At 39.8% G+C, this 10,760-nt stretch overlaps 1 protein-coding gene across 3 annotated transcripts in view; it reads right to left on the minus strand.

Moving 5' to 3' along the window:
* LOC114641990 (small integral membrane protein 11-like) overlaps window positions 1-10,760 on the minus strand; it is a 51,344-nt gene that overhangs the window by 17,124 nt on the left and 23,460 nt on the right. The window contains exon 3 of one of the 3 annotated variants that reach the window (XM_028790994.2): window positions 156-1,886. The exons of the other annotated variants lie outside the window; for them this stretch is intronic. The gene's annotated coding sequence lies outside the window, so the exon portion shown is untranslated. Of the gene's footprint in view, window positions 1-155; window positions 1,887-10,760 lie in introns of those variants that run through there. 3 annotated transcript variants of the gene reach the window in all.

A 10,760-nucleotide genomic window follows, 5' to 3' on the forward strand; every position in this document is an offset into this window, starting at 1 on the left:
TGATCAAAAGTTAATGCGTGCCTTAACAACCAATTATTTTTGTATGGGCTCAAGCACCCATGATCCTTAGTTGCATAAAGCTAGATGGAACGTTTGTATTTAAAAAAAAGAATAGATGGCTTCAAAATTTTACATATGGAAAGTAAAACATCACCTTCAATTCCAAATAAAATATTTATTCATATATAAATGCATACAAAAATAAATATATGGGTAGTAAAAACATGGTTCTTCAAAGTAAACTGCTCAAAAAAAAATTAAAGGAACACTTTGAAAACACATCAGATCTCAATGGAAAAAATCCTCCTGGATATCTCTACTGATATGGACTGATATGGTAATGTATTAGGAACAAAAAGATGCTCCATTGTTTGATGGAAATGAAAATAATCCAACCTACAGAAGGCTGAATTCAAAGACACCCAGAAAATCAAAGTGAAAAAATGATGCGGCAGGCAGGCTAGTCCATTTTGCCAAAATTTCAATGCAGCAACTCCAAATCATACTTAGTAGTTTGTATGGCCTCCACATGCTTGTATGCATGCCTGACAACGTCGGGGCATGCTCCTAATGAGACGACGGATGGTGTCCTGGGGGATCTCCTCCCAGATCTGGACCAGGGCATCACTGAGCTCCTGGACAGTCTGAGGTGCAACCTGGCGTCGTCGGATGGACCGAAACATAATGTCCCAGAGGTGTTCTATTGGATTTAGGTCAGAAGAGCGTGGGGGCCAGTCAATGGTATCGATTCCTTCATCTTCCAGGAACTGCCTGCATACTCGTGCCACATGAGGCCGGGCATTGTTGTGCACCAGGAGGAACCCAGGACCAACTGCACCAGCATAGGGTCTGACAATAGGTCCAAGGATTTCATCCCGATACCTAATGGCAGTCATGGTGCCATTGTCTAACCTGTAGAGGTCTGTACGTCCCTCCATGGATATGCCTCCCCAGACCATCACTGACCCACCACCAAACCAGTCATGCTGAACAATGTTACAGGCAGCATAACTTTCTCCACGGCTTCTCCAGACCCTTTCACGTCTGTCACATGTGCTCAGGGTGAATCTGCTCTCATCTGTGAAAAGCACAGGGCGCCAGTGGCGGACCTGCCAATTCTGGTATTCTATGGCAAATGCCAATCGAGCTCCACGGTGCTCCGCTGTGAGCACAGGGCCAACTACATGACGCTGGGCCCTAAGGCCACCCTCATGAAGTCTGTTTCTGATTGTTTGGTCAGAGACATTCACACCAGTGACCTGCTGGAGGTAATTTTGTAGGGCTCTGGCAGTGCTCATCCTGTTCCTCCTTGCCCAAAGGAGCAGATGACGGTCCTGCTGATGGGTTAAGGACCTTCTACGGCCCTGTCCAGCTCTCCTGGAGTAACTGCCTGTCTCCTGGAATCTCCTCCATGCCCTTGAGACTGTGCTGGGAGACACAGCAAACCTTCTGGCAATAGTACGTATTGATGTGCCATCCTGGAGAAGTTGTACTACCTGTGCAACCTCTGTAGTGTCCAGGTATCGTCTCATGTTACCAGTAGTGACACTGTCCATAGTCAAATGCAAAACGAGTGAAAAAAGTCAGAAAAGATGAGGAGGGAAAAATGTCTGTGGCCTTTCATTAACACCAAAGCAGCTGAAACTAATTAACAACCCTCTCTGCTACTTAACTGACTAGACCAATAGCCCAGAAGTTTCATTGACTTGATGTTATACTCAAAGTAAAAAAAAGTTTCCCTTTAATTTTTTTTGAGCAGTATAAATAAAAAGTTCACAGGTTCCTTTCAGCACCAACCATCTTTCAGCTTTCAATCTTGTCAATCCAAGGACCAGCAGGTACAACAGAAAACGTCTAGCGAGTTAGCCAGGGGAATGTTTTCACACCTGTCAAATAAAAGACGATTAAGTGATTTATTTGGATTCCCTTTATAAACTTTTCTCCCTTCTTTGTTTAAGCACATACACAAAAGGATAATTCTCATCTACATAGTGACAAGTAGAAGATATTAAAGAAAAAAAAAGAACAAAAACACGCAAAAGGATGGTAGAACACAGATACAGTCTCTTAAATGTAGTTTTTACCCTGGCCTAATGGACACCTGTTGTCCTTTTTTCTCTTGATGTTCTTTATTTTAGGTTTTTATTATGTGTCTACAACACAATGTGATTCTTGCAATCAGACAATCAACACAACATTAAACTAGCATAACACAGCAAAAGCTAAGGTCACTAATAACACTAAGTAAGTCCACTCAGGAAATGGTCAGCATAAGGATGCAAAACCCACTCATGACCATTGGGAAAATGCTTTCCCAGAATCTAGTGGTGTGAGTGAGGACAGTCCTAAACAGTACTGACTGGTGAAATTCATCAAAGTGTTAATCACAGCAAATAGGCATTGTTGGCCTGTGATATTGTTCAATGAAATTTTTTCTTCAAAGTTGCAGTGTAGCCAACATGGCTGTCACAGGACTGGGGGGGAAACATGCTGTTTCAGTTACAAACATGCGTTAAAACCATCCCTTCCTCTCATTCAGCAAAGCGCTTCACAGTGCTGCGCAATAACCTCATTTCTCCAAGGGAATATTAAAAGGCAATCCAAGGCAATATTAAAAACAAAAGATATTACTTTCAAGGTGTTTTGTTTATGAAGCATGTGCACAAATACATAAGAAAAGAAAAGAAAAAAAAAAAAAAAAAAAAAAAAAAAAAAAAAAAGCACAGTCCTGCTGTGCCCAGAACTGTGACTTCAAACAATGGAATGAGCCAATCCCATGCTGCTGCTTTGTGGCACTGCCAATGTGTGCCCAAATTTTCACGTGGACAAAGCAGTCAGCATTGTGAGGATTCTGTTTTTATTTATCCGGCACCTTCAATACCATCCTGCCATCCCTGTGAATTTCCCCTTGGGATTAATAAAGTATCTATCTATCTATCTATCTGTTAAGGGGTAAACTCTGAGATATGCAAATGAATGAGCCTATGGGGTCCTGGATAATGGATCAAGCAGACTGCCATTTCAGAGACTCAAGGACTGTGTTTCTGATATGGATTTGAGCAACACCAGGAACAGTCCTGTCTTCTTTTCTCTTCACTTTGCACACCTAAGACTATACATAAAACACCAGGGGCCTCATGTATAACGCAGTGCGTAGAACTCACACTATAACATGGCGTAAGCACAAAAGCGGGAATGTGCATACGCACAGAAAAATCCAGATGCAGGAATCTGTACATACGCAAACTTTCACGTTCTTCCGCTACATAAATCCCGATCAGCGTGAAAAGTAATGCACGTGCGCACGCCTTCTGTCCCGCCCAGAATTACGCCTCTTTGAATATGCAAATCAATATAAATAGCCCTTAAGCTCAGCCTTCTGTGAAAAGACAATGGGAAAAGCACAGGGGAAAATATAAGAATTTCAGCGAATACCAAGTGGAGGCAAAGGAAAAACATACTATTTGTTGGTTTAAATAGTGATATAAACAACAACAAAAAGTTGATCAAGTGACAGAGTATCGGAGAAACTTGAAAGCTCAAGTTCACAAAGTGAACCGAAATAAAAAAAAAGAAGTCACATATCAAAGTCGCCGTGAAAAGGCGAGTCGTAGCCCACTGTCTGAGTGTCATATGAAAGCTTATTAGGGTACAGACAAAAAAAATTGGCACACAGTGGGGAAAAAAGCACGAAATGTCAACTTTAATCTCGAAATTTCCACTTTAATCACATAGTTTATTTTGCCATTAAAGTAGAACATCGTAAAGTTCATCTTAAAATTGTTTAATTTACTAGTTTCTCAAATCGTAACTAAAGTAGCACGTTAAATGCTTTGTTCTGTATTTGATCTTCTTTGTGCTCTGTGTGTGAATCACTACCTGCTTCTTAAACGGGCTTTCTCTTTCTCCGACAGGACACATAATCCATTACATTCGTGATATTACAGCTCTCTGAATAATTAAATACTGAGATGTATACGTGATATCTTTTTCATGACGATAGGAATGAAAACAGGTTACTAAACATGGGAACACGGTGGTGCAGTGCTTGTTCATGTCTCACGCAAGAGGCTTGCTGCGCCATGCGCGGCCTTCGATGAAATAATTTATTACAGAAGTACTGTCTCTTTCAAACAAACTAACCTCCAATTCCTGTCCTTTCTTTTCTTTCTCCAAATACCCAATCGCCACACAATCAGCTCTGTAATAGACGTGAAGCCATCTGTAAGCTTAGAATGCTGATTCTTTAAAACTTTTAAGGAACATTGAAATATCTTCGTAGTACATGTTTAATTATTCTATCCATCTATCCTTCCAGTGTCGCGCCAGCACCAGCAAGAATACAACGCAATGCAGGAACAATCCATGAACTAGCTAGCGCTGCGGCACTGTGTCCTCACATGTTTAATTATTTAAATGAAGTTAAAGTTTTATCTGTATAATATAATCAACATATTTTGCTGCATTTAATCTTAAAAATGATATCATCATCATATGTAAATATGCGTTTTATAAAGTGGCTCTGGTTGTGCAATATTATAACTGTAGTGCAAGTTTACAGTGAGGTGATTGTACTTATAAGTACAAACAGTTCTACAAGGAGCACTTGATGGACTGATTTGAGTGTGTTTATAGTTCTCGGGATGAAACTTTTTCTGAACCGCAACTTGATACAGGAAAGGATTTGAAGCATTTTGCCGTGGCTGAGGGCAGCATCTGCTTCATGCTGTATACTGATAATTCTCTTTCCAATCAGCTGCTGCTGTGATTCCCCACTCAGATAAAGTGGTATAAATACTCCGAGTGGTACAGTGAGAGTAATATGGAAAAAGATGATCTGCAGCGGCAACCCTTAACGGGAGCAGCTGAAAGAAGAAGATGCAGTGAGAGTAACAACGCTAAAGCAGTTATGGTATTTGGAATACTATGGCTATTCCCTGGACCATTATATTGCTGCAGGTTAATTACAATCAGGTGCATTACACTAATAAACAATATGCAGTTAGTTTTGGTGTATTTATAAAGCCGCATCAGGAATGTGGATCTAAGAAAGAAAGGGTGACCACACAGGAACAGTAGCACTGCTTTGACACTGGGTGCCGCCAGTCTGCAAAACCAAGCGGAGAAATTGCGTACGCCAGGGTATGAGGAAATGTGGGTGGCTTTATGCCAAGTTTAGGTTTTATACATTGCGATTTGAGCGTGGAAACGTTCGTACACAACATTTCTGTGTGTACGCACCGTTTATACATGAGGCCCCAGGGCCTCAAGTATAAATGGTGCGTACGCACAAAAATGTTGTGTACACCCATTTTCATGCTAACATCGCTACGTATAAAAACTAAACTTGGCACAGCTGATTGGATTATCGGGATACAGCATCAAGCACATGCTGTCTCAGCCATGCGCAAAATCTATCTGAACTTCTCCAATACAGTACGGCAAACGCTTCAGAGTCTTTCTTGCAGGGGCCTCATGGCTGAGAAACAGTTTCATCCCAAGTGCTCTAAACGCACTCAATCAGTCCATCAATTGTTCCTGGTAGAACGGTTTGTACTTATAAGTACAATCACCTCACTGTAAACTTGCACTGCAGCTATAATATTGCACAGCCTGAGCCATTTTATAAAGTGTGTATTTACATATGATGACAACTGGCTTCTAAGTCGATTTAGATTTCCAAGCGCTATCTTCTTGGAGCTCTTGATATCATTTTTAAGATGAAATGCAGTAAAGCATGTTTATTACATTATACAGATAAGTTTTAAACTTCATTGAAATAATGCACCTTCTTCTTTCGGCTGCTCCCGTTATGGAAAAAGAGGATCTGCTGTGGCAACCCCTAGCTTTCTGTCCTTTGTATCTTGTTCTGCCACACCCACCACCTGCATGTCCTCTCTCATCACATCCATAAACCTCCTCTTAATATAAACATGTGAGGACATGGACAGCAGTAGCGATGAGCTGGTGCCCCGTTCAGGGATTGTTCCTGCCTTGCACTGTATGCTTGGTGGGATTGCCGTGAACTTGGATGGACAGATGGATGGAATAATTAAACATGTACCACAAAGATATTTCAATGTTCCATAAACGTTTTGAAGAATCGGCGTTCTAAGCTTACAGATGGCTTGGCATCTATTACAGAGCTGATCGTATGGCAATTGGTTACTTGGAGAATAAAAAGGAAGAACAGGAATCGGGGGTTAGTATGTTTGACAGAGACAGTACTGCTGCAATAAATTTCATCGCAGCAAGCATCTTGCGGGAGACAGGAACAACCTCTAGCCGGGGTGTCAGCTCATTGCTAATACTGCACCACTGTGGCCCCATGTTTAATAGATGACATCGTTTTCATAATGATAGGAATTAAAGCAAGTATACATTTTAACATTTAAATTGTTCAGAGAGCTGTAATATCATGAATGTAATGTATTCTGTGTCCCGTTGGCAGAAGAGAAAGCCCGTTTAAGAAGCACGTAGTGATTGACACACATAGAAGAACACACAGAATATAAAGCATTTAACGTGCTAATTTAGTTACGATGGGATTTGAGAAACTAGTAAATGAAATGATTTTAAGATAGTTTATGATGTTCTACTTTAATGACAAAATAAACTACATGATTAAGGTGGAAATATTGAGATTAAAGTTCACATCAACTGTGTGCCTATTTTGCTTTTTTTTTCCTCTGTACCCTAATATGCTTCCATATGACACTCAAGACGGTGAGCTACAACTCGCCTTTTCACGGAGACTTTGATATCTGACCACTTCTTATTTATTTTGGGCACTTTGTGACTTTTTGAACTTGAACTTTTGAATTTCTCTGCTAATCTGTTACTCGATCAACTTCTTTTTGTTGTTTATATCACTGCTTAAACCAACAAAGAATACGTTTTTCTTTGCCTCTACTTGGTATTAGCTGAAATTCTTCTTTTTCTCCACATGCTTTTGCCATTGTCTTTTCACAGAATGCTTAAGGGCTATTTATATTGATTTGCATATTCAAAGAGGCATAATTCTGGGAGGGGCAGCAGGTGTGTGCATAAGCCTTACATTTTACGCAGACTGGGATTTATGGAGCGGAAGAACGTGGAAGTTGGCGTACGCACAGATTTTTGCATCTGGATTTTTTGTGCGTATGCACATTTCCGCTTTTGTCCGTACGCATGAGACCCCAGGTCATGTCACTTGCAGAAATTCTCAGATTGACTCTGCACTCATGTTGTGGTACTGATAAGGGGGATAAGACAGAGTATAGGAGTCAGGTGGAAGAGTTTGTTTCATGGGACAAAGGGAATTGTCTGCATCTTAACATCAGCAAAACCAAGGAACTGGTTATTGACTTCCACTTCACCAAAGAGCTTCCATGGCCGGTCACTATTCCAGAAATTGATATAGAGGTGGTCTACATTAATGACAGGTTTGACTGGTCTCAGCACACAGAGGAACTCCATTAGAAAGGGTAGAGAAATGTTTTTTTTAGTGGCAGATTTTGTTCCTTTAATGGGGGACGTGACATCCTTTGTATCTTCTACAACACTGTGATGGCCAGTGCGATTTTCTAAGCTATGGTGTGCTGGGCTGGTAACATCATTTCAAGAGAGGCTCACCAAATTAACAGGCTCATTAAAAGAACAAGCTCAGTTATGCGACTCTGACCCCCGTAGGTCATAGCAAAGGAGAGAATGAAAACAAAACTGAGTGTCATTATGAACAATGCTGCACATCCTCTCTCTGACACACCAACGCTGAAGACTTTCAGACAACAAACTATTCAGTAAAAGTTTGTCAAGAAACACTACTGGAGCTCCTTTATACCAACAGCAATATGACTGCATAATGTCTCTCTGTGAGAGGGCCTGCCAAGTCTGAATTTTACTTTATGGTAATTTCAGCGTGTGTTCAGACTTCAGACTAAAATGTGTGTATATTTATTTATTTAAAGAGCTTCTGTAAAAAGACAAATTTCCCCACTGTGGACAAAAAGTTCTGTCTCTCTATCCATCCAAGATTGGAACACTATGAGCTTAATATATTATATATTTTCTCATTGCTAGTTTGCGGCCATTTATTGCATTTTGATTGTGATACTCACTCTGTCTGTATGTTTTGTTGTTTGAGGCAAAAGTGGCTCAATGGTTACTATTGCTGCCTCACAGTTCCAATTACATTATTGGGCTACAATAACTGGTCCAGCAGAGTGAACAGTTGCTACCCTAGCCTTCAAGGACACTTGTAAGGACCACTGCACCATTATAACCCACTCAAAAGTAGTTCAGTTCATCCTTCCCGATTAATTTCAAATGTATTTTACACAGTTCAAACATTTTTATGATTTTTGTCATGTCCAAGGTTAAACAAACTCAGCAGTGTTTGTTCATCACTAGTCCCAAGTGGAAAAGACAGAAATGGGCTGTATAGAATGGCTTATCTCCAGAATAATGCTGTTCACATTTACAATGTAGTGTACAAGACAGTACATGCAGAACTGAGAATGCTCTCTACTATAAAGGCATAGCAATTTTTTTTTTTTTTTTTTTTTTTTAAAGTATCTTCTTTATGCCTGACTTGTACAGAATTTGTATGCCAAACAAAGCTGGATATTTTTTTTAGATCTTCCACTTTTTAATGTATATATTTTCAAAAGGGACAGGATTTGTATCTGTCTACATGGTAAGACATTGAAACTTCAGCCTTTTATAAAAGTGGTTTTAAGTTCTCTCTTTGACCTTATTACACCCATAGATAACAATTTCAACAACTGCTTTGAATCAATTCTCTTAGTTTACATCACTTTGTATTCCTTTACATACAAATCATCCTTGCATTATGTCAAGTTTGGAGTCAGAAGGTGAGGAGAAAATTAAAGCAGATTTTCATTGAGGAAATCTCTGTAGAGCACCCTGGATGTCAGAATAGGATGAATGTTCACCTTCCAATAGGTCAATGACCCTCAGCACAAAGGAAAGGCCAAACAAGAGTGCCTTAGGGGCAACTCTGGAAAGGTCATTCAGTTGCCACTCAGATACTTCACCCCAATCAAACATTTCTGGTGAGACTGGAAAATAGCAGTCCAACCACAGTCTCCACCCAACCTGACAGAGCTAGACAGGCTCAGCAGAGATGAATGGCAGAAAAATTCCCAAATCCTTATGTGTGAAGCTTGTCCCGTCAGACCCAAGAAAACTCCAGGCTGGAATCACTGACAACTAAGTACTGGGGAAAGAGTTTGAATACAATTTTTAATAAAATGTTGCTAGATGTGGGGAAAAACATTTAGCACAAGGTTGCAAAATGTGAAAGAAGTGAAGGGTTCTGAATAGTTTCTGAATCCACAGTATATACTGTATATAAGTGGTTTATGAATTTTTTTCATATACAATACATATTTAATTTATACTTAATTTAGTAGTGTTATTAGTGCTGGGCGGTATACCGGTTCATACCGAAAACCATTTTTTATTTTTTTTATGATATGGATTTTTCTTATACCGCAACACCGGTTTAAATTGCCTAAACGACGTTCGGAACGTTCCACAGCGGGAAACTGTTCAAGTGGGGACCTTTTTCACTGCTACACTGCTAAGCACAGATTTGTTGCACTAGGGCTCTTTTTCACTGCTACACCACCAAATAGTGGGCGGTAGCATAGGTATTCCGCGCGGTGAAAATGGACAGAGCCGAAAAAAAGCAGTCACATCTGTCGCCTGGAGATGCTTTAGTTTTAAAAGGTCAGATGTGTAAATACTGTTTCTGTACTACTGGATAATACTGCAAGCCAAGTTGTACTTGTTTTATTTGTTTTCAATACAGTGTAATGTACCTGGGTACTGTGTAATAGTGTGACAACATTTTGACTTTATTCTCGACATTTCCACTTTAATCTTGACACTTATGACGAGAATATATTCTTTTGACTTTATTCTCGTAATTTGTCAATAAAGTAGAACATCATAAACTAAACTTCATCATAAAATGAATATTTAATTTACTAGATTTTCTCAAACCCCGTCATAAGTTATATAGCACATTAAATGCTTTGTGTTAAGTGATTCGTTCAGAGATGGGCGCAACTCTGAATGGATGGCATAATTAAACATGTATAACGAAGATATTTTTAAAGTTCTGAACACTCTGTGGGCTACGTTTATAACTAGTTTTAATTTCACAAAGACGTTTATCGTGTGGTGATTGGTTATGTGGTTATGTGGTGAAAGAAAAAGGAAGGATAGGAACTGGGGTTTTGGTAGCCTACGTCAGATAGAGACAGCATGCATGCAATAAAGATAGCCCGCTCAGAAGAACATGCATTGAATTCTGTGTTCGTGTCTCCGACCCAACATTTACACAATATTTAAGTTAAACCTGTGCGATAGCTATTCATACATCCAGTTTTTTGGAGCCTCATCACACCTGCCATAAAGTTCTCTACGCTGAACATACACCTGGGGACCCCTTACTGCGAGGGAGCAGCACTACCGCCTCACTACCGTGCATGTGTAATACCTGCTTTAATGCATTTCATCATGAAAATGATATCAAGTATTTATCTTAGCATTCTAAATTCTCAGAAAGCAGGAATATCATGAAGTGAATGGATTATGTATGGTGATCGCTTAAGAAGCGTACTGATTAACCACTGGGTCGGGGAACGTAACACAAAGCATTTAATGTGCTGCATTAATTTATGACGGGGTAAATTAAGTAATTGATTAAACATTGATTTTAGGAAGAAGTTTAGTTTACGACATTCTAC

Source organism: Erpetoichthys calabaricus, chromosome 4, assembly GCF_900747795.2.
Source record: "Erpetoichthys calabaricus chromosome 4, fErpCal1.3, whole genome shotgun sequence".
NCBI classification, from domain to species: domain Eukaryota; kingdom Metazoa; phylum Chordata; class Cladistia; order Polypteriformes; family Polypteridae; genus Erpetoichthys; species Erpetoichthys calabaricus.